This window comes from Nomascus leucogenys, chromosome 20 (genome assembly GCF_006542625.1).
Source record: "Nomascus leucogenys isolate Asia chromosome 20, Asia_NLE_v1, whole genome shotgun sequence".
In the NCBI taxonomy this organism is placed as follows: domain Eukaryota; kingdom Metazoa; phylum Chordata; class Mammalia; order Primates; family Hylobatidae; genus Nomascus; species Nomascus leucogenys.
Window position 1 is genome coordinate 76,109,436 of NC_044400.1, and position 23,581 is coordinate 76,133,016.

The 23,581-nt window shown below is 41.1% G+C and overlaps 1 protein-coding gene across 2 annotated transcripts in view; it reads left to right on the plus strand.

The window, feature by feature from the left end:
- STK32B (serine/threonine kinase 32B) overlaps positions 1 to 23,581 on the plus strand; it is a 431,273-nt gene that overhangs the window by 43,376 nt on the left and 364,316 nt on the right. The gene's annotated exons all lie outside the window — the stretch shown is intronic.

The window sequence follows — 23,581 nt, forward strand, 5'->3', positions numbered from 1 at the left end:
AGCAGCAGAGAGTGGGTAGAAATGCTGTCCTAGGAGTTTCTTCATGAGTATGTGGTATGCATGTGTGTGCTAAGCATTTGAAATAAATCTCATGACTGCATGCTTAGAGTGTACCAGTGACTTCTCACAAGAGTTCTTGTAAGGAGGTATTGCTAGCTCCACTTTATAGGTGAGGAGATTGAGACTTCTCAAGGTGAAATCACTACTTAAGGTCACCATAGCTAAGTGTAGGCCATGATTCTAATATCCAGTTTCTGAAACCAAAGACTCTGCCCTCTTCCTGGTCTCCCAGCTGTTCTCTCTTTTACAAGCTGCTTTGTTAGTAGCAGTGCAGTTATGTACCCTGATAACTAAACAGCGTGGGATGATGTATATAACACAGCCTTGTCCTGATGTGATTATGGGACCCAGGGAAAGAAGATGCTATCAGATTCAGCATCTATTGGAATATGTGAGCACTACTGTATGGAAAGAGGAAATATTAGTATCCTATTGCTGCCATAACAAACTGCCATCTCCAGTGGCTTAAAACAACACACATTAATTTTCTTGTAGTTCTGGAGATCAGATGTCTACAGTGTGTTTCACTAGGCTAATATCAAGGTGTCAGAAGGGATAGTTCTTTCTGGAGGCTCTAGGGGAGAACCTATTCATTGCTTTTTCCAGTTTCTAGAGGTGCTCACATTCCCTGGCTCATGACCTCCTGTCTTCAAAGCCAGCAATGGCTATTTGAGTTCTTCTCACACCCCATCATGCTGACTCAGACCCTTACAATTCCATGGGGTCCACTCAAATAATCCAGGATAATCTCCCCAACTGAAGGTCAGTGATTGGCAGCCTCAATTCCATCTGCAACCTTAAGTCCCCTTTCCCAGGTTCTAGGAAATAGAATGTGGGCATCTTTGGGGACCTTATTCTGCCCACCATAGAGAGATTCTGCTAAACTGACAAACATAGATGAATTGAAGCGTCTACCAGCAAGATTTATGCAGTCCTCTGTGTGTGTGTGTGTGTGTGTGTGTGTGTGTGTGTGTATGCGCGTATGTGATGTGTTCACAACTAAGTGGAGTAAAAGGCTGCCTGTGAAAAGTGGTGTGGCAGTTATGCCCAGGAGTTAGGGGAAGGTCACGGAAGAAGATTGCTTCAAATTTTGAGTGGTGGAAAGGTAGACAGAAGCTTTGTGATGGAGGTGGTCTATGAACTGGGCCTTGAAGGACAGATAGGATTTGAAAGAATAAATTTGGTTGGGAGGACATTCTTGGCAGGGGAAATATCCCAGAAGCACAGTTCCTACCAACAGAATGAGTGCTGTACTGTAGGTATATGTGGTGATACCCAGCTTGGCTGCCTTCTAGGGACAGCAGGCACAGGAATGAGAGTTGCGTCCATTCTGCTCATGAGCTCCTGGGTTTCCAAGCGGGACCTGTCTGAGCCAGGGTGGGCAGCCAACACCCAGCTGTTGTCCTGCAGGAGCCTGAGCCAGGAGTGACCAGATGCTTGGTTTTCTGAAGAAGCCAGAAATCTGCATCTTTATCGGAAATGTTCAGATTTTAAAAGTTTATGTTTAATTCAGTTCTTTAAAAAAAAAAAAACACTGAATAGGTCAAATAGAAATCAGAGGGTCTCCATTTGTAACCTCTGAAGTGAGGCACAGAGAGGTGGAATGACTTGCCAAGGCCACACAGCGGAGAAGTGATAGAGCTAGCACAGTGAGCAATTCCTCTTGATGCTCTTGATGCTGCTGCAGATTCCACGGCCACCGTGAGCCTGCTGTCAGAGATGGACGGGCTCTCGTCTCTGGGCCACAGGAGGTGTTCAAATCAAGAGAGGGTGGCCACTAGCTAGAGAGGCAGCACTGTAGGAGCACTGCTGCAGAAGGACAAGGTTACCCCTCCCTCCCTCCCTCCCTTCCTCCCTTCTCCCTCCCTCCCTCCCTTCCTTCCTTCCTTCCTTCCTTCCTTCCTTCCTTCCTCCCTCCCTCCCTCCCTCCCTCCCCACTGCCTTTCTTACCTTCTTCCTCCTTCCTTCCTTTCCTTCCTTCTTCCTTCCTTCCTCCCTCCCTCCCTTCCCTCCTTCCTGTTTCTTCCTTCTTTCCTTCCTCCCTCCCTCCCCCTTCCTTCCGTCCTTCCTCCTTTCTTCCTTCCTTCTCTTCCTTCCTCCTTCCCTCCTTCCTCCTTTCTTCCTTCCTTCCCTCCCTCCCTTCCTTCCTTCCTTCCTTCCTTCTTTCCTTCCTTGCCTGCTTTCTTTCTTTCTCTTTCTTTCTTTTCTTCTTTCTTCTCTCTTTCCTTCCTTCCTTTCCTCCTTTTCTCCTTCCTTCCTTCTTCCTCCCTTGCCTGCCTTCCTCCCTCCTTCCTTTCTTCCTTCCCTTCCTGCTTTTTCTTTCTCTTTCTTTCTTTCCTTCTCTCTTTCTTCTCTCTTTCCTTCCTTCCTTTCCTCCTTTTCTCCTTCCTTCCTTCTTCCTCCCTTGCCTGCCTCCCTCCTTCCTTCCTTCCTTCCCTGCTTTTTCTTTCTTTCATTCTTTCTTTCTCTCTCTCTTTCTTTCTCTCTTTCTTCCTTTCTTTCCTTCATTCCTTCCTTCCCTTCTTCCTTCTCTTCCTCCCTCCTCCTTCCCTCCTTCCCTTCTTCCTTCCTTTATTCCTTCCACGCTCGCTCTTTCTTTCTTTCTTTCCTTTTCTTTTCTTTCTTTCTTTCTTTCTTTCTTTCTTTCTTTCTTTCTTTCTTTCTTTCCTTCCTTCCTTCCTTCCTTCCTTCCTTCCTTCCTTCCTTCCACTCCCTTCCTTCCTTGCTTGCTTCCTTCCTTTCCTTCTTTCCTTTCTTTTCTTCCATTCTTTCTTTCCTCTCTCTTCTTCCTTCCTTCTTCCTTTCTTTTCCTTTTTCCTTTCCTTTTATTTCTTGGATCTCACTCTGTCCCCCAGGCTGGAGTGCAGTGGCACAATCATAGCTCACTGCAGCCTCAAACTCATGGGCTCAAGTAATCCACCTGCCTCAGCCTCCTGAATAGCTGGGACTCTCAGCTAATTAAAAACATTTGTAGAGATCCGGGGGTCTGACTATGTTGCCCAAGCTGCTCTCAAACTCCTGCCCTCAAGCAATGCTCCTGCCTCAGCCTCCCAAGTTGCTGGAATTAATGGCATGAGCCTGATTGCAGAGGACAAGATTTTTTTTTCAGCTCTCAGAGTTGCTGTCATTGCAGGAATATTTGGGGCACACACAGTGGCTTCCCGGGAGGGTCTGCACTGTTCCACAGCATGCCATCGGGGACATTGATTTAGGGATGGATGTACTCTAGTTGTTTCTCTGAAAGAGAGAGGGGAGGGAGAAAAGAAAGGAGAAAGGGGGGGAAGAGGCAGGAGAAGAAGAAGAGAAATAAAAGAAAATTACTTCTTTTGTCAACGCCTGAAGAAAAGGCATTTGGCTCACAAGAAGGGGATGGGTAATTAAGACCATCATTGATATGAAAGTTCATTGGAAATGCTGTTATTTTTTCAAGAAGGGAATGATAGATATTATTCCTTTATCATTTTTTCTGATACAATAGAAATTTTATCCCATCTTGTACCCCAATTACAGGCTATAATGACTTAGGCTTCTGAAAGAGTTTTCTTTCTTTATTTTTTTTTTTTAATTCAAAGCATTTCTTTAATTTGCATTTCCACCCTCTGGGGCTGACTAACAAGCTGTGTGATGATAAAACCGCAACCAGAATTCCTGTCCAATGTGAATTGTAGATTAACACTTAGAAGCATGCCTTTTAAGCAAACGCATCCTCTCAGTAAAATTCAGTTTTGTAAATATGCCTTGCTTGATGTCATGTGGTAGTTAAAATCCAGGCCTTCAAGTAAGACAGGCCTGAGTTAATTCATTCAACAGATACTTATTTATAAAGTAATCTTCCATCCTGGTTCACCTGGGACCATCCTGTTTGTCCAGTGTCCCCTCAGGTTCGTGTCCTCTTCTGTTCTCAGTTGTGTCCTGGCTCAAACAATAAAGTGTGTGGTCGTGCTGTTTATGGTGGCGTTGCTCTCAGCCCAGAGATAAGAGTGAACCAGTCGGATGATCCCTGCCCTTTCCTGGTAGAACCCCCTCATAGCCCTCTGACCCCGGGCAAGTTACTTCACATCACTGTGCCTCAGTTTCCTCATTTATAAAATGCAGGTAGTTATATCTGAGAAGTGGCAGAGCAAGCACAGTAAACAATCCTGGGCTCTTGATGATCCTGCAGATTCCATGGCCACCATGAGCTCCTCTGAGAGGTGAACAAGCTCCTGCGTCTGGACCACCAGAGGTGTTCAGACCAAGAGAGGGTGGCCACTGGCTAGAGAGGCGGCCCTGTAGGAGCACTGCTGTGAGAGGACAAAGTTCTTTCTTTCCTTCTTCTCCTTCCTTCTTTCCTTCCTTCCTTCCTTCCTTCCTTCCTTCCTTCCTTCCTTCCTTCCCTCCCTCCCTCCCTCCCTCCTTCCTTCCTTCTTTCTTTTTCTTTCTTTCTTTTTGATGGAGTCTTGCCCCCTTTCCCAGGCTGGAGTATGCAGTGGTGTGATCATGGCTCGCTGCAACCTCTGCCTCCCGGGTTCAAGCCATTCTTCTGCCTCAGCCTCCCAAGTAGCTGGGATTATAGGCACACACCACCATACCTGGCTAATTTTTTTTCGTTTTTAATTTTTAGTAGAGACAGGGTTTTACCATTTTGGCCAGGCTGGTCTCGAACTCCTGACCTGAAATGATCTGCCCACCTCAGCCTCCCAAAGTGCTGGTATTACAGGCGTGAGTCACCGCACTCGACCTCTCTCCTCCCCCTCCCTCCCTCCCTCCCTCCCTTCCTTCCTTCCTTCCTCCCTCCCCTCCCCTCCCTTCTCCTCCCCTCCCCTCCCTTCTCCTCCCCTCCCCTCCCTTCTCCTCCCCTCCCCCCTCCTCTCTCCTCTCCTTTTTGCCCCTTTCCTTTCCTTTTCTTTCTTTCCGCCAGCATCCATGTACTGACTGCTTTGACCAGCTCATAGGAGGAGAAATATTCAAATATACTACTCCAAATGTCTCTACATTTGTGGGGAAATTGTGAGACCTCAGGTGTGATCAAGTAAAATTGCCCTTAGAATCCTTCATGGATTTGGGGATCCACGAATAAAATTACTGTTTTGTTAAAGATTTTAAATTGTGGAAGTCGACATGGCGATTCCTCAGGGATCTAGAACTAGAAATACCGTTTGACCCAGCCATCCCATTACTGGGAATATACCCAAAGGATTGTAAATCATTCTGCTATAAAGACACATGCACACGTATGTTTATTGTGGCACTATTCACAATAGCAAAGACTTGGAACCAACCCAAATGTCCAACAATGATAGACTGGATTAAGAAAAGGTGACACATATACACCATGGAATACTATGCAGCCATAAAAAAGGATGAGTTCATGTCCTTTGTAGGGACATGGATGAAGCTGGAAACCATTCTCAGCAAACTATCACAAGGACAGAAAACCAAACACCACATGTTCTCACTCATAGGTGGGAATTGAACAATGAGAACACATGGACACAGGAAGGGGAACATCACACACTGGGGCCTGTTGTGTGGTGGGGGGAGGGGGGAGGGATAGCATTAGGAGATATATCTAATGCTAAATGACGAGTTAATGGGTGCAGCAAACCAACATGGCACGTGTATACATATGTAACAAACCTGCACGTTGTGCACATGTACCCTAAAACTTAAAAGTATAATAATAAAAAAAGGAAAAAAAATGAAATGTGTCAAACACAAAGACAAGTATAGAAATAATATAACACACACCAGTATACCCTGCCCTCAGCTTATGAAGTGAAACATAGACACAGTTAAAGCTCCGTGTTTGCCACATCTGAATCCTTCTTCCTTCCCAGGGCTTACCTTGAGCATTTCCATGCAGGGTTTTATTCTTCTGCCTAATGTTGTATAACCCAGAAGGATATGTCTTCTTTTTAAACTCTACCAAACTGAAATTAGATCATTTTTAACCTTGTTTTTCTCACTCCCCATTATTTTTAATGTTTACTCATATGATGCAGTTCATTTAATTTAACTGCTCTACAGTATCACCTGTGATTATGGCGTAATTTATTGACTCATTCCCTTATTGATGATGGATGGGAACATTGTCGTTTGGGTTTCCTTGTGCACATCCATGGGAGTTTCTGTAGGGTACATACTGTAGGATCCACACGCTGAGAAACGGTAGAATTCCTGGGCCACAGAGCTTGCCCATCTTGGAATTTATGAAATATTAACAAATTACTCCATAGTGGGGTAATTTGCATGTCCACCTACAATTTTAGTAGCTGTCATTTACACAGATGTAGCCCACATGTGAATGATTTAGGACTTCCATTATTTTTGCCAGTATGATGAGTACGCAATGGTATCTCATTACATATTTTTAAAATTGCATCTCCTAATACTAGTGAAATTGAACCTCTTGTGAAATAGTTAGTGTTCACTCAGATATCTCAAATGGCAAAGGATATTGACCATATTCTTGCCTATTTTTTTCGAATAGGTTGAATTGTTGAGTAGCATCTATAATAAAAGACATCCTTGTCTTATTCCTGACTTTGGTGGAAATGCCTCGAATGCTTTAACATTAAGAATGATGTTGCTTATAGGTTTTTGATATTAACTATTGATATGGTTTGCCTGTGTCCCCACCCAAATTTCATCTTGAAGTATAGCTCCTATAAGCCCCACATGTCATGAGAGGGGCCAGATGGAGATAATTGAATCGTGGGGGCGGTTTCCCCCATACTGTTCTCGTGATAGTGAGTAAGTCTCACGAGATCTCATGGTTTTATGAAGGAGAGTTTTCCCTGAACAAACTCTGTTGTCTGCCGCCATATAAGACATCCCTTTGCTCTTCCATCATCTTCCACCATGATTGTGAGGCCTCCCCAGCCATGTGGAACTATGAGTCCATTAAACCTCTTTCCTTTGTAAATTACCCTGTCTCAGGTGTCTTTATTAGCAGCATGAGAACAGACTAATACAATTATTATCAGATTAAGGAATTTAACTCTATTTCTAGTTTGCTAAGTGTTTCATAAAACATTTTGAATGGATAGTAATTCCAACTTTTAAATGAAATATTACATACAGAAAAGTGCATAAAGCATAAATATAAAGCTTGATACAGTTTCAGAAAGTGAACGTATACATGTAATCAGCAGCCAGTCAAAGTACAGAACATTAACAGTATAACTCAGAGGCCCCTTTCATGACTCTGTGTCTTCTTCTCTGAGGTCATTCTTATCACAAATTGTAACACAACTGCTTAGTTTTGCCTGTTTTTGAGCTTTATATAACTAGAATTATGAATGCATATTATTTTGTGCCTGGCTTTGTTTTTTCAACATGTTTGTAATGTTCATGCATGTTGCATGTAGCTTTAGTTTGTTTATTTCCATTGGAGTTATGTTCCATTGTAGGACTATACTACATTATATTTTTCTATTCTGCTCTCAATATGTATTTGATAATAGAATAGCACTCATTGTTTGAGTATATGCCTAAGAGTGAAATTTCTAGGTCATAGAGTATGCCTGTGCTCAATTATCTAAGGCAGTTGCAGGAATTTACATTTTCACTTGCGGCGTAAGAGGGATCCCTTTGCTCCATATCCTTACTGACACTTGTTGTTGTCTGACATTTAAAATTTTAGCTACTGGTAGGTGTGTAATGACATCTCATTGCAGTTTTGATTTACATTTTCTATCATTAATGATGTTGAAGGCTGGGTGCAGTGGCTCATGCCTGTAATCTCAGCACTTTGGGAGGCTGAGGTGGGAGGATTGCATGAGGCCAGAAGTTCAATACCAGCCTGGATACCAGAGCAAGACCCCATCTCTACAAAAATAAAAACTGAAAAACTAAAAAATAATTTTAAAATAATGTTGAATAACTTTGTATATGATTATTTGCATTTAGATATTCTCTTTAGTGAAATACCTGTTTAGTCTATTTTCTAATTTTTCTATTGAGTTTATCTTTCTTGTTGATGAACAGGAGTCCTCTCTATACTCTGGCTATAACTTCTATCACTGAGATCTTGGCTCTGTGATAGAAATATCTGCTCCTATTCTATATTGTGCATTTTTACTCTCTTGCTGGTATCTTTTTTTTTTTTTTTTTTGAGACAGAGTATCGCACTCTCACCCAGGCTGGAGTGTAGTGGCGGGATCTCGGCTCACTGCAAGCTGTGCCTCCCGGGTTCACGCCATTCTCCTGCCTCAGCCTCCCGAGTAGCTGGGACTACAGGCACCTGCCACCACATCTGGCTAATTTTTTGTATTTTTAGCAGAGACAGGGTTTCACTGTGTTAGCCAGGGTGGTCTCAATTTCCTGACCTTGTGATCCGCCCGCCTCGGCGACCCAAAATGTTGGGATTACAGGCGTGAGCCACCACGCCCGGCCTAACAGATGTTCTTTAAGTCAATCTAATGAATTAATTTTTCCTTAATGATTGCTTTGCTTACTCTAACATTGTGAAGATATCACAAATAACAGAAGTATAGCCCTTTCGTATTCATTGCCCATGTTCCCCTATAGATTGAATGTTGAGTAGTATCAATCACAGAGGATATCCTTGGGCAGGTGCGGTGGCTCATTCCCGTAATCCCAGCACTTTGGGAGGCCGAGGCGAGGGGATCACTTGAGATCAAGAGTTCGAGACCAGGCTAGCAAACATGATGAAACCCCACCTCTACTAAAAAAGAAAAAATTGCTGGGCATGGTGGTGTGTGCCTGTGATCCCAGCTACTCGGGAGGCTGAGGCAGGAGAATCACTTGAACCTGGAGGCAGAGATTGCAGTGAGCCAAGATCACACTACTGCACTCCAGCCTGGGTGACAGAGTGAGACTCCGTCTCAAAAAAAAAACTTTTTTTTTAATCATAAAAGATATCCTTGTCTTATTCTTTATGAAAATGCTTCTAAAGTTTTAACATTTGCAATGATGTTTAAGATTTTTTTTATTGTCAACTATTACCATGTTAAAGAACTTTACTATATTCTCAGTATTCCCCTAGAAAACTTTGGTTTTACCATTTGTACTCAGATCTATAACCTACTTGGAATAGATTTTTGCAGAGGTGTAAAATAGAAGTCTTTATCACACTTAATAAAATAAATAATAATTACTTCATGTCATTCAGTCCGTATTCAGATTTCCTCCATTGCCTGAAATATGCCATTTATAGATTGTTTATTGAAATCAAGTCCAAACATAGGTCCATCCATTCTGTTTCTTAGATCCTGCTCCTTAAGTTTCATTGTCTCTTTTAATCTATAATAGTTGTCTCTCTTTAAATATTACTTTTCCATGCTATTTACTTGTGTAGAGGGCCAATTGTCCTGAAAAATGTTTCATTACTAGATTTTATTATTGCTTGCTTGTGGTGTCTTTTAATTTGTTCCCCTGGTCCTTAAATGTCCTGTTGAATCTAAATTATATGAAAGTGTGGATTTGATTTAAATTGAATAATTTTCAGCACGAATTCTTCACTTGTGCTATACATTGTATCCAGTGTTGAGTTGTATCACTTTTCGTGATCCTAAAGCAGGAGTCCCCAACCCCCAGGAACCCGGCCGCACAGCAGGAGGTGAGAGGCAGGTGAAGCTTCATCTGTATTTACAGCTGCTCCCCATGACTCTCACATTACCACCTGAGCTCTGCCTCCTGTCAGATAAGCTCCGGCATTAGATTCTCGTAGGAGCACAGACCCTATTGTGAACTGTGCATGCAGGAGACCTAGGTTGCAAGCTCCTTATGAGAGTCTAATGCCTGATGATCTGTCACTGTCTCCCATCACCCCAAAATGAGACCATCTAGTTGCAGGAAAATAAGCTCAGGTCTCCCACTGATCATTATGGTGAGTGGTATAATTATTTTCATTATATATTACAGTGCAATAATAATAGAAACAAAGTGCACAATACATATAATGTGCTTGAGTCATTCCGAAATCATCCTCCCCTTCCCCCATCTGTGGAAATTGTCTTCCACAAAACTGGTCCCTGGTGCTAAAAGGTTGGGGACCACTGTGCTGAGGGATTGATCAGGGAGTTAGGTAGAGACAATCTTATGAGGGTAAAATCCCTCATCAACTTTCCACCTAGTAATTTTACAAGCCATCAATGACCACCGCTAGAATTGATTATTAACAAGAATTACAAAATGGTAACATTTAATATATCATTCTTTCCATGTTTAGTAAGTGAAAGAACTCTACTCCGTCTCTGCTATTCGGTTATCCTGAAATAAAATTCATTCCAGAATGGCAGAATAAATGTTTAAGTATTTCCCTTTATTGGTGAAATTTCAAAGAAGTTGGTATCTTTACAAATTCCAGTGTTATCCAGTGAGTTTTTTTCTCCTTTTTTAAAATTGAGGCTCATGTGAACTCATTTTTTTTGTAAATTCTATGTATTTTAATAAATTGCAATCTTATTTTTATATAAATGTTTGTTAAAACATAGCCAGCACACAGATGATTGCACAAATTATTAATCTACAGCTTGAGGTAGTCCTCACAGGGGGAACACACCTTTATAATCACCGCTCATATCAATAAATGCAACATTACCAGGCCACAAGAAGTCCCTCTCATACTCTTTTCCACGTAGCCACTCCCAGGGTAACCATTGCCCTGATTTTACCACCACTATTTAGCAATTTTCTGGTTTGGAACTTTATAAATGGAAACTTGTGCTGTGTCTTCTTTTGTATCTTATATGTTTCCGATGATGTGACCTGTACTGATTCACATAGTTGTAGATTATTTTTGCTGCTACATTATATACCAGTGTTTGAATATATTGCAGTCTATCCATTTTGCTTCTGAGGCAATTTGGATTGTTTCCAGTTTGAGGCTAGAATAAATCTCATATATGTCCTGCACATGCTTTTTGATGTACCTACAATTTTTTGGATATTCATTTTGGAGGGGAATTGCCAGGTCACATGTAAATTCCCAGTCTTGGTTGGCGCTGTTAAATAGTTTTCTAAAGTGCCCTTCTCATGTTTGGGTGTTGAGGTTATGCTGATCTCGTAAAACACATTGGGAAATATTCCCCTCTTCTGTTTTCTGGAAGAGTTTACTTAATTTTGTCGTTTTTAATATTTCAATGGAAGAGTTCTCCATTGAGGCCATCAGAACTTAAAGATTTATTTGTGGCAATATAGTTAATTTTAGATTCAACTTCCAGGTAGAGGACTATTCATATTTTCTACATTTTTTTTTGTTAAGTGGTCCAGTGACTTGCAGAGTCGGTGGTTCAAGTTCATGTGGCATTCCACCTGTCTTAGACTCCAGGATCACCTGAAAACTTGAAATCTGCTGATGCTGTGAGTCTGTTGACTCCGCAAAGTAGGCTCTTTTTCTACCCTCTAAAATCACAAGTAGAAATCATGAGCAAAAACAGGAGAGTGGCTAAAACAATAATTAGGGAAGAATAGTTATGTTAAATCTGCAGCACTCATTAATCTTGAATAATGGAAACCTTAAATGGCAATTTCTATGCAAACACTCCGAAGGCTGGAGCTGCACAAGGCTGCACTCCGTTACTGACCTGCCAAAACCCACTGCTAAGGAGGATTTTTCTCTCTCCTTCTTAATTGCCATAGTCTCCCCAGCTTCCTTGTCCAATTAATGCAGACTAAAGCCACATTCTTATCCAGAGCCTTGTCCAGCAACAAAACTGTGTGCTTTATTATCCTGTGAGCCCTGACATCTCAGAATCTCAGGATACAAGACCCAGAAGCAACTTTCCGGGTGTCATGCACAGCTGCCTCATTTTCTAATGAGAAAACTGACTTAAGAGAAGGGGAAGGCAAATGGCCAGGGCTAATTATTCATTCATTCATTCATGTATTCATCCAATATTTATTGAACAACTATTTTATGATAGTCACAAAAGACACAAACATGGACGAATGCTCTTGCTAAAGACAGACAATGGAGCTAACAAATGAATACTAAAAATTAGCAAATATGATATGTACTAGGAAAGAAAAATACAGAATGCTGTGATGGAAAATGATAGGCATGTCCACATGAACAGAATTAGGAGCAAGGACCATGTGATCATCTCAGTAGATGCAGAAAAAGCAGATTGAAAAAAAGCTGGATTTTATAAAATCCAGCAATCCTCCATGATAAGAGCCCTCAACAGGCTAGACATAGATGGAACATAACTCAGGATAATGGGAGCCATGTATGGCAAAGCCACAGACAGCATCATGTTGAATGAGGAAAAGTTGAAAGCATTTTCCCTGGAATCTGCAATAAGACAAGTTCCACTATTCAACATAGTACTAGCAGTCCTAGCCAGAGCAATCAGGCAGGAGAGATAAAAGTTATCCAAATTGGAAAAGATGAAGTCAAATTATCTCAGTTCTCTGACAACATGATTGTATACCTAGAAAACCTTGAAGACTCCTCTAGAAGACTCCTAAACCTGATTAGCGACTTCACTAAAGTCTCAGGATACAAAATTAATATATGAAAATCAGTAGCCCATTTCTGTATATCAATAACATTCATACTGAGAACCAATCCCATTTACAATAGCCACAAAAAAATACCTGAGAATACATTTAATTAAGGAGGTGAAAGAGCTCTATAAGGAGAACTACAAAACACTGATGAAAGAAATTGTAGACAATACAAACAAATGGAAAAACATCCTATGCTCATGAATTGGAAGGATCAATATCATTAAAATGACCATATAGCTCAAAGTGATCTACAGATGAAATGCAATTCCTATTAAATTACCAATGTCATTTTTCACAAAATTAGAAAAAAAATCCTAAAATTCATATGGAACCAAAAAAAAAAAAAAAAAAGCACAAATGACCAAAGCACTCCTGAGCAAAATGAACAAATCTAGAGACATCACATTGCTTGACTTCAAATTATACTATCAGGCCATGGTAACTAAAACATTATGGTACTGGCACAAAAATAGACACGTGTATCAATGGAACGGAATGGAAAATTCAAAAACAAAGCCACATACCTGCAACCAACTTGTCTTGGGCAAAGTCGACAAAAATAAAAAATGGGAAAAAGACATCCTGTTCAATAAATGGTGCTGGGAAAACTGGCTGACCATTAAGTGGAAGAGTGAGGCTGGACCCCTATCTCTTACCATATACAAAAATTAACTCAACATGGATTAAAGGCCTAAATGTAAGACCTGAAACTATATAAGTCCTAGAAGAAAACCTAGGGAAATGCTCTTCTGGACATCAGCCTAGGCAAATAATTTATGACAAAGACCCCAAAAGTAAATGTGACAAAACAAAAAATTAGACAAATGGGACTTAATTAAACTAAAAAGCTTATGCATAGCAAAAGAAATAATCAACAGAATAAACAGACAGCCTACAGAATGGGAGAAAATATTTACAAATTATGCCCTCAACAAAGGATTAATATCCAGAATCTATAAGGAACTCAAGCAACTCAAGAGGAGTAAAACAAACACCACCATTAAAACCTGGGCAAAAGACATGAAAATACATTTTTGAAAAAAAGAAATATAAGCTTCCACAAGCACATAAAAATGCTTAACATCACTAATCATCAGAGAAATACAAATTAAGACCACATTGAGATATCATCTTACATCAGTCAGCATGGCTTTTATTAAAAAGTCAAAAACAACAGATGTTGATGTGAACATGGAGAAAGGCAAATGCTCATACACTGTTGATGGGAATTCAAATTAGTTCAACCCTTATGGGAAACAGTATAAAGATTTCTCAAAGAACTAAAAGTAGAATGACTGTTTGACTCAGCAACCCCACTACTGGGTATCTGCTCAAAGGAAAATAAATTATTACACAAAAAAGACACCTGCACTTGTATGTTTAGTATAACACTGTTTATAATAGCAAAGTCACAGAACCAATCTAAATGTCCATCAGCAGTTAATCAGATAAAGAAAATGTAGTGTGTGTGTGTGTGTGTGTGTGTGTGTGTGTGTATACACACACTGTGGAATAGTATACAGCCATAAAAAGGAAAAACATCGTGTCCTTTGCAGCCACATAGATGGAGCTGGAGGCTATTATCATAAGTGAACTAACACAGAAACAGAAAATTAAATATTACATGTTCTCACTTAAAAGTGGGAGCTAAATGAAGGCTACACATGGACATAAAGATGGAGAGAATAGACTCTGGAGACTTCAAAAGGGGTTGGGAAGGGTTGAAAAATTATCTCTTGGACCGAGCGCGGTGGCTCACGCCTGTAATCCCAGCACTTTGGGAGGCCGAGGCGGGTGGATCACCGGGTCAGGAGATCGAAACCATCCTGGATAACACGGTGAAACCCCATCTCTACTAAAAATACAAAAAAAAAAGCTGGGCATGGCGGCGGGCACCTGTAGTCCCAGCTACTCGGGAGGCTGAGGCAGGAGAATGGCGTGAACCCGGGAGGTGGAGTTTGCAGTGAGCCGAGATTGCGCCACTGCACTCCAGCCTGGGTGACAGAGCGAGACTCCGTCTCAAAAAAAAAAAAAAAAAAGGAAAATTATCTCTTGGGTAGAACATCCAATATATGGATGATGGGTACACTAGAAGCCCAACCCCCATCATTATGCATCTAATACCCATGTAACAAACAAGCACATGTACCCCTGAATCTAAAATTTAAAAAAAATAAAGAAAGAAAACAATGTTCATGGACCTCCTTGATGATTGTATCTCAGTTTGGGTTTCCTTACAAGCAGATTCTGAGACAAGGATCCATGTGCAAATAGTTTGTTTAAGATGTGGTCCCAGGAAACATAGGTAGGAAGAGAAGTGAGACAGGGAAGGGAAAGCAGCAAATAAAGGAGGTGTTATCATGCAGGTGCCACTGTGGGCATGTGCACACTTTAGTAAGCAGTGCATAACATGTCTTAAAATCATCCCACCCTTTGTCTAAGAGACTTGGGATATTGACCCAACCGTGCCCATCAGTCACCAGGTAAGAGCTGCTCTCAGAGTACTTTAATCTCAGACATTTCTCTCCTGCTCTGCAGGGCATAAGGGGTTCTCACTACAAGAGAATGCCCTACAGCAAAGAGAGGCAGGTGCTTGCAGTGTATGGATTGAAACAGTAAGGACAGAGGGGAGATGGGCGGGGGTGTCTGCTGTGAGATTGTATTTGTCAGCATTCTCCAGAGAAACAGAGTCAATAGAATGTATATCTATATAGAAAGAGATTTATTTTAAGGAATTGATTCATGTATTCAGGACACTAAGACATGCCAAGGTCTGCAGTCGGCAAGCTGGAGAGCCAGGAGAGCTGCTGGAGTAGTTCCGGTCTGAAAGCCTACAGGCTCGAGACCCAAGAAGAGCTGACATTTCAAAGCTGAGTCCAAAGAGGGCTGATGTCCTGGCTCAAGGCAGTCAGGCAGGAGGAGTCCCCTTCTACTAGAGGAAGGGTCAGCCTTTTGTTCTCTTCGGACCTTTAGCTGATTGGAAGAGGGTCACCCACATAGGGAGTCAGTCTACCAATTCAAATGTTAATCTCATTTCCAAACACCTTCACTGACACACTCAAGATAATGTTTGATGAAATATCTGGGCACCCCATGTCCCGGTCAAATGGACATACAAATGAACCATCACAAAGCTAGTCCAAGAAAGCTTCTCTGTGGAGGAAAAATCTAAGCTGAGACTGGAAAAGTGAACCACAGTGGTTTCACAAAGAGCTGGTGAAGAACATTTCCAAAGAAGGGAAGAGAAGAGCTTGGCTTGCTGTGGGAGTTGACAGATGAGTGTGACTGATCAAAGTGAACAAGATTCATATATTCAAAAGATATTATTGAATACTGACACTGTGCCAGGCATTGGGGATAAGAGAATGAGCCAAACAGGCAAATATGCTACTTCTTAAGGGACGAGACTGACAATAACCAAAGAAGGAAAATGTGTAGTAGATGAGATGGAGCCTCTATCAGCTGGGGTCCTGAGTGCTGTCATCTGAATGTCTGTATTCCCCCCACATTCTGACATTGAAACCTAATCCTCAATGTGATGGTGTTAGGAGGTGGGGGCCTTTGAGAGGTGATCAGATCTTGAGGGTGGAAACCTCATGAATGAGATTAGTGTCCTTATAAAAGAGGCCCCGGATAGACCCCTCGTCCGTTCCACCATGTGAGGACACAGCAAGAAGATGGCTATCTATGAACCAGGAAGCAAGTCCTCACAAGACGTTGAATCTGCCATGCCTTGATCTTGGATTCCCCAGCCTCTAGACTGTGAGAAATAAACTTCTGTTGTTTATAAGCCACCCAGTCTATGATATTTTGTTATAGCAGTGCAAATGGACTAAGACACTGCGTGAATGCAGCACACAGAGCTGCTTGCTGATCTGTGTGGACACGTAGTATGGGTGAAGAATAAGTATGTCTCATTATAAGCTATTAAGGTTTTGGGTTTGTTTATTACATAGCATAACCTAGCCATACTGACTGATGACCTATGTTGTTAAATGGCAAAACTGATCACATCACTCCATTTCTTTAACGTACACACACTTTCTTCTACTACTAAAAACCCTGTAGGGTTCAACATTGCCCTCAATATAAGAAATAACATCCTCATCCAAGCCTCCACAGCCCTGCATGCTCTGCTCCAGCCTACTTGTACTAGTCTATTTTCATGCTGCTGATAAAGATATACCCAAGACTGGGCAATTTATAAAAGAAAGAGGTTTAATGGACTTACAGTTCCATGTGGCCAGGGAGGCCTCACACTCAAGGCGGAAGGCAAGGAGGACCAAATCAAATCTTACATGGATGGTGGCAGGCAAAAAGAAAGAGAGCTTATGCAGGGAAACCCCCCCCCTTTTTAAAAACCATCAGATCTCGTGAGACTTACTATCACGAGAATAGCACGAGAAAGACCCGCTCCCATGATTCAGTTACCTCCCACTGGTTCACTCCCACAACAGATTGAAATTGTGAAGGATACAATTCAAGATGAGATTTGGGTGGGGACACAGCCAAACCATATCACGACCTCATCAGCATCATGTCTTCAACCACCCCCATTCTCTCCAGGCCAGTCCCACCTGAACCTGTCACTCTCCTTCCCATCTCAGTGTCTTTGAACTTGCTATTCCTTCTGCTTGGAATAGATTCTTGTACTTTCCCCAGTTCCACTCCTCCTGCCCTTCATTCTGACTTTGCCCAACTCCTACACATCCTTCTGGTCTCAGTTTAAAGTTCACTTCTTCCAAAGGAGCCTTCCTGGACCCAGATGTGTTTCCTCCCATAAAACGTCTTATAGCACCCCTTCTCCAAATCACAGGTGAAATTGCTGTTTAGTGTCAGGCGTCCTCTTATCTATCAGGCTCACCAAAGACAGAGATGATATATGTCTTATTTGTCCTGGTGTCCCCAGAACATAGCACTGACAGTGACAAAGAATGAGCTCCCAGTAAATATGCATTAAATGAATAAATAAAAGGTCCTTCTGGCAGTTTGCCACTAGACTGCTTTAATTAAATGCCAGGTTTTCTTTTAAAGGGACTCTCGAGTAGAGACATACAACTTACATATAACTTACTTTTGTTCAGTTCAGATCTTTTCAAACAACTCGCTCCCATCTTCCAATAAAAAGGAGACATTCATATCGAAGCAGCACATCTTCAGAACGTGCTGTTCCTCCCGCAGGGGCCATGTAGCTGTTCAGGAAGCCATGTAGTGCTCTAACTGGGAGAGCCCAGGCTCGTTATTCCACGGGGTGGTGCCATGCTGCATGTCACAGGTTGGAGCCTGTTCTTTGTTCCTCAGCACCCTGCAGCCCAAGCCTCTTCCCACACCCTGACACCATATAATGAACAAGAGCTGGGAGAGAGCCACTGTTCAAACAACTTTATAAAGTTATGGGCTGCGAGAAACCTGCTTGACATGGGGGAGGGACCCTGGAGACATTCTCTGAGACTCTGTCATCTATTTGCAAAGATAATAGTGAAATTATGACTTCATTTTGTTGGAAGCTAAAGGATTTGGGCAATTCTCTGTGAGTGTGAGATCTCAAGCTGTCCTGCATTTTTGGTTGAGTTTGCTGTGTTGGCTTATTATCTGAATGTGATTGTCACTCTCTAGATGGGAGGAACTCATTCTCCAACTTGGAACTCTGATGCCCCAAGGGCCTCACACAGTGATTTGCACACACTGGATTAGGTGCAAGCCCAGTTCTAATCTCTGCATCAGCATACTTCCCAGAGCCCCTGCCCTGAAAAAAACAATCAGAGTTTGTGGGGTAGACACACATATGTGAGCTTGAAAAACTGCTTTCCTACAGCATTACAGGAAACATTTAAATTGGCTCGGTAGGCACTTTGAGTATAACAGGATGGCACATATGAGCATCTGAACAAAGACAAAGGAGAAAAGCAAAGACAGAAGTGTGTCAGGGGCAAAGCTTGAAATGTGCATCTTAAAAGCCCTCAGCCAGATTTGAGCTTCCTTGAGGGCAACTGGAAAAGTGTAACCTGGGCAGTTATCCACACAGGGAAACCAGTCTCAGTGCAGAGAAGCTCCTGACCCCAGCCCAGGGAGGAGTTTCTCCTAGGCGTGCCACAGGACACATCCTCAGGAGAGCTGGTGCTTTGCTGGTGGTGGAAACTTGGCAATTCATTTGACTTCTCATTAAATCAAGGACAAGCATCTCTGCTCTTTTTCCCTCCCAGGGCTGCCATGAAGGTCAAATAAAGGTGAAAATGCTTTCTGAACCAGAGAGAACGACACCAGCATGAAACATTATTATCTCTATGAAATTGATAGTATTAATTAACCTTTCCGAGCTTCAGTCATCTTAACTGTAAAATTGGGCATAATCAAAACCTCACCAGGTTTTTTTAAGAATGTAAATCTTCTGCTACGTGGCAGGACTGCTAGTAACCTTAATTCTCTCCCTCCCTGGCTTTCTTTCCTTCCTTAGAGGGGAGAGTCAGACCCTCAGACTAGAGAGGGTGAGTGGACCCAAATTAGAGTAACATGGTTTCCATTTATTGACTCTATTAAATACTGCTGGTGCATCAGCTGCTCTATATGCTCACTCAGATGTGTGTGTGCGTGCACGCGCGCACACACACACACACACACACACGGAATATTTTCCTACATTACCTGCAAGCAAGGCCAGCTTTATGGGTGTGTGACCTGGGTAGTCACACAGGCTCTATACTTAGAAGGGCCCCGTGCTTGGTTTAATGCTCTGTCATCACCATCTTACACTTTTTAATAATTTGTTGTTGTACATTTTATTTTTTAATAGAAAAATAAAATCTGTATATATTTACAGTCTATGGCATGATGTTTTGATATACATATATTTGTGGAATAGCTCAATCAAGCTAATTAATATATCAATCAACTCATGTACTTATTTTTGGGAGAGTTAGAACACTTAATATCTACTCTTATTTTGATTACTATATATTTGTAGTATATTTTGAAATCAGGTAGTGTGATGCCTCCAGCTTTGTTGTTCTTGCTCAAGGTTTCTTTAACTAGTTGGGGTCTTTTGTGGCTCCATTTGAATTTTAGGATTCAATTTAGGATTTCTATTTCTGTGAACATTTTTCTTTGGAATTTTGATAGAAATTGCATTGAATCTGCACACCACTTTGGATAGTATGGACATTTTAACAGTATTGACTCTTCCAATCCATTAAAATGTTTACTCTTCCATTTGTTTGTGTTTTAATTCCTTTCATCAATAACTTACAGTTCTCAGTGTACAAATCTTTCACCTCTTTTGTTAAATCTATTCCTAAGTATTTTATTATTTTTGATGCTATTGTGAATAGTATGGTTTTCTAAATTTCTTTTTTAGATAGTTCTTTGTTAGTGTATAGAAAAACAACTGAGTTTTGCATGTTGATTTTGTATCCTGCAACTTTACTGACTTCATTTGTTAGTTTTAACAGTCTTTTTAGAGTCTTTAGAATTTTCTATAATAAGATATATGTCATGTGAAAACAGAGACAGTTTCATAACTTCCTTTCCAATTTGAATGCATTTTCTTTTTCTTGTCTATTTGCTCTGGCTGGGACCTCCAGCATTATGATGAATAGCAGTGGTGAGAGTGAGCATCCCTGTCTTGTTTCTGGTCTTAGAGGAAAGAGCTTTCAGCTTTTCATCATTGGGTATGATATAAACTGTGGTCTTGTCATATATAGCCTTTATTATATTGAGAAGTATTCCTGCTATACCTAATTTGTTGAAAGTTTTTATAAAAATGTTGACTTGTGTCAAATGCTTTTTCTGCATCTGTTTAGATGATCATATGATTTTTTTTCTCCAGCACTGAATTACATTTATTTAAATTTTTGTCAACTCCAGGTGAGAAAAAGTAATTTTCCTTGTACTTGTAATTTGCAGTTCTTTGATTAGTGGGACTAAATATGTGTTGTGTGTTTCATTTTATTGGCTTTTCGTATTTCTTCCTTTGTGGTTGGCCTTATTTTTAGCCTATTTTTTCAATGGGGAGATGAGTTCTTATAATTGGTTTCTAAGACTGCTTTGTATTTTAGGGATATTTACCTCTTGTCATGTTTGCTCCAAATATTTTTTTCTAGCATAACATTTGCTTTTTAAATAAGTTTATATTTTTTGAAGGACTGAAATCTAAAATTGTATATATTATTGTAATCAAATACACTAGTTTTTTCCTTCATGTTTCTTTTCCTCTGAGATTTTAGACCATATAATCTTTGTTCTTCATTGTTAATGTGGTGTATCATGTTTACAGATTTGTGTATGTTGAACCATCCAGCATCCCAGGGATAAATCCTATTTGATCACAGTGAACAATTCTTTTAATGTGCTGTTGAATTCAGTTTCCTAGAATTTTGTTGAGGATTTTTGCATCTATATTCCTCAGGGATGTCAGCCTATAAGTTTATTTTCTTGTAGCGTCCTTGTCTGGCTTTGATATCAGGGTAATGCTGGACTTGTAAAATGAGTTTGAAAAGGTTCCTTTCTCTTCATTTTTTGGGAACAGTTAGAGAAGGATTGGCCCTAATTCTTCTTTAAATATTTGGTAGACTCCACCATTGATGCTATCAGGTCCTGGGCTTTTGTTTGCTAGGGGAATTTTTTCTTCCTGATTCGATCTTTCTTCTTGTTATTGGTCTGTTCAAATTTGTTTGTCTTTATGACTCAGTCTTGGTAGATAGTGTGTCTTTAGGAATGTGTTCATTTCTTCTAGGTTATCCACTTTTGACTGGCATGTAAGTGTTCATAGTAGTCTCTTATGATCCTTTGTATTTCTCTGGCATCAGCTGTAATGTAGATACACAAACCTTTTCTTGGATTCTCAAAAATACCAAACTCACTCCTGCCCTAGGCCTTTGCCCGTGCAGTTTTCTGTGCTGAACATGAATGAGCTTCTCATCAGCCATGGCTGGGGGCTTCTCTCCTTCTAGATCTTGTTTCAGAAGCCATATGTTCAGAGAGTCCTGCCCCAGCCACCTGTGGTGAGCCACCTCCCTTGCATGACTCGCTGAGTCCACCCCCACTTTATCTCCCTCTGCAGAGAGTTGCCACTCACAGTTGTCCTACTTATTTGCTCCCTTCCTCTTTGTCTTTCTGCTCAGAAGGTAAATTCCGCAGGGAACTGGGGATCTGGTTAACCCTGGTCACTGCTCTTTCCCCAGCACCTATCCCATGTCTGACCCAGGTGGGCTCTCCATTATGGCAAGTACCTGTTCACCAGTAACTAGGGTGACTTCACACACATCTGGCCAAGGGGGCAGCAGAGGACCTGTGTTGTGCTGTCTTCCTCCCATGCCAGCCTCAGCACCATAGACTAGTGCTTCTCAGCCCTTCTTTCCTTATCACCCCCACCCCACACCCAGGAGCCTTTTTAGACATTTTATTTTCCTAATTGTCTTCCCTACCTACCATAAAATTTGGATGCCATAGATATACTACATATCTGTTTATGTAATCTGTATGAATCTGTGTTTTCCACATAAAAGGGTAAGGTTATTGTGTCCCCCAAAGCCAGCCTTCACCTTGCTGGGAAGGCAGGCTGCAGGCTCTCCTGATGGCTAGCAGATCCCGCACCCTCACAGGCTGGTGGTTTGGCATAATTCCCACAGCGTTTAGCATAATTCCCACAGCGTTTAGCCAGCACTTTCTGTGCCTTGTCCTGTGTGTGAAATTATGTGGACATTAGACAGGAGAAGCTTGGTATTCTCTTAGCTGGAAGGACTCAAGGAAGGAACTAGAGCACCTCCCACCAACGGGGCTTTAGAAACATTTTAGTACCAGGCCAGAACGTTTTCCATTTCCACATGGAAAAGCGGGAAATAGTTTGGCCTTTCTCTTAGCAACCTTCTGAAAATGAATGCCTGGGAGCTGTGCTTGACAGTGGGAAGCATGAGAATTCCAGAAAGCTTTCATGTCATATTTTTTTCCTCTCAAATATTGTCAGTATCTCCAGGCTTCTGTTCTCAAGGTTTATCTCCTTCCAAGAATCTGACAAAACCTGAGCATACGCTCAGCAATTTGTGTTACGACTGGTGCAAAACGTTTCGCTTTTTTTTCCTTCTGCTTCTTAAATCAGTTAAATAAGGACATTTTCAGTTCTGAAGGAATGCGGCCAGCTTATAAACATGAGGAAGGACATCATATGTGAGCAACCTAAATTTCAAATGACATGCTTTCATATTCTGAAGCTAATGTGCTGATTAGAGCTACAAATGTTGCTATTTTTTTTTGCAAAAACTCCATTTTGTAAAAAGTTTTAATAATTTTTCTCTTTTCTACATGCATTTATTTCAATATGCAATCTACGCATAGGCATTCAGGACTCAAGTACATTAGTCCCCCTTATCTGTGGTTTCGCTTTCCTTGGTTTCAGTGAACCTTGGTCAACCATGGTCTGAAATATTAAATGGAAAATTTCAGAAATGAACAATTTTTAAGTTTTAAATTGCATGCCTTTCTTCTAAGTAGCATGATGAAATCTGCTGTCCTGCCCAGTTCCACGCAGGACGTGAATCTCCCTTTGTCCAGTGGATCCATGCTATAGACACTGTGCCAGTGACACTGGTAATCATTGACATAATCTGCTCCTGACATCTGGCCATCGATATCGTCATGGCTCGATGATCCAGGATCACCTGAATCAGATTGATCGATACAGCAGAAGGCAGTAGTAGCCTAATGCTCTGTCACAATGCCTATGGCATTCACTTCCCTTCATCTCATCACATAGGCATTTTATCATCTCATATTGTCACAAGAAGGGAAAGGGGGAGTGCAGTACAAGAAGAGATTTTGAAAGAAGGGGAAAGCATTCACATAACTTTTATCACTGTATACTGTTACAATTTTCCTATATTTAGTTATTGTTAATCTCTTACTGTGCTTAACTTATTAATTAAACTTTTTCATAGGGAGGTATGTTATAGGAAAAAAATAGTATATATAGGATTCAGTACTATCCAAAGTTTCAGGCATCCAGTGGGAATCTTGGAACGTATCTCCCTTGGATAAGGCGGAAATACTGTACAAAATACTTGTGGAGTGA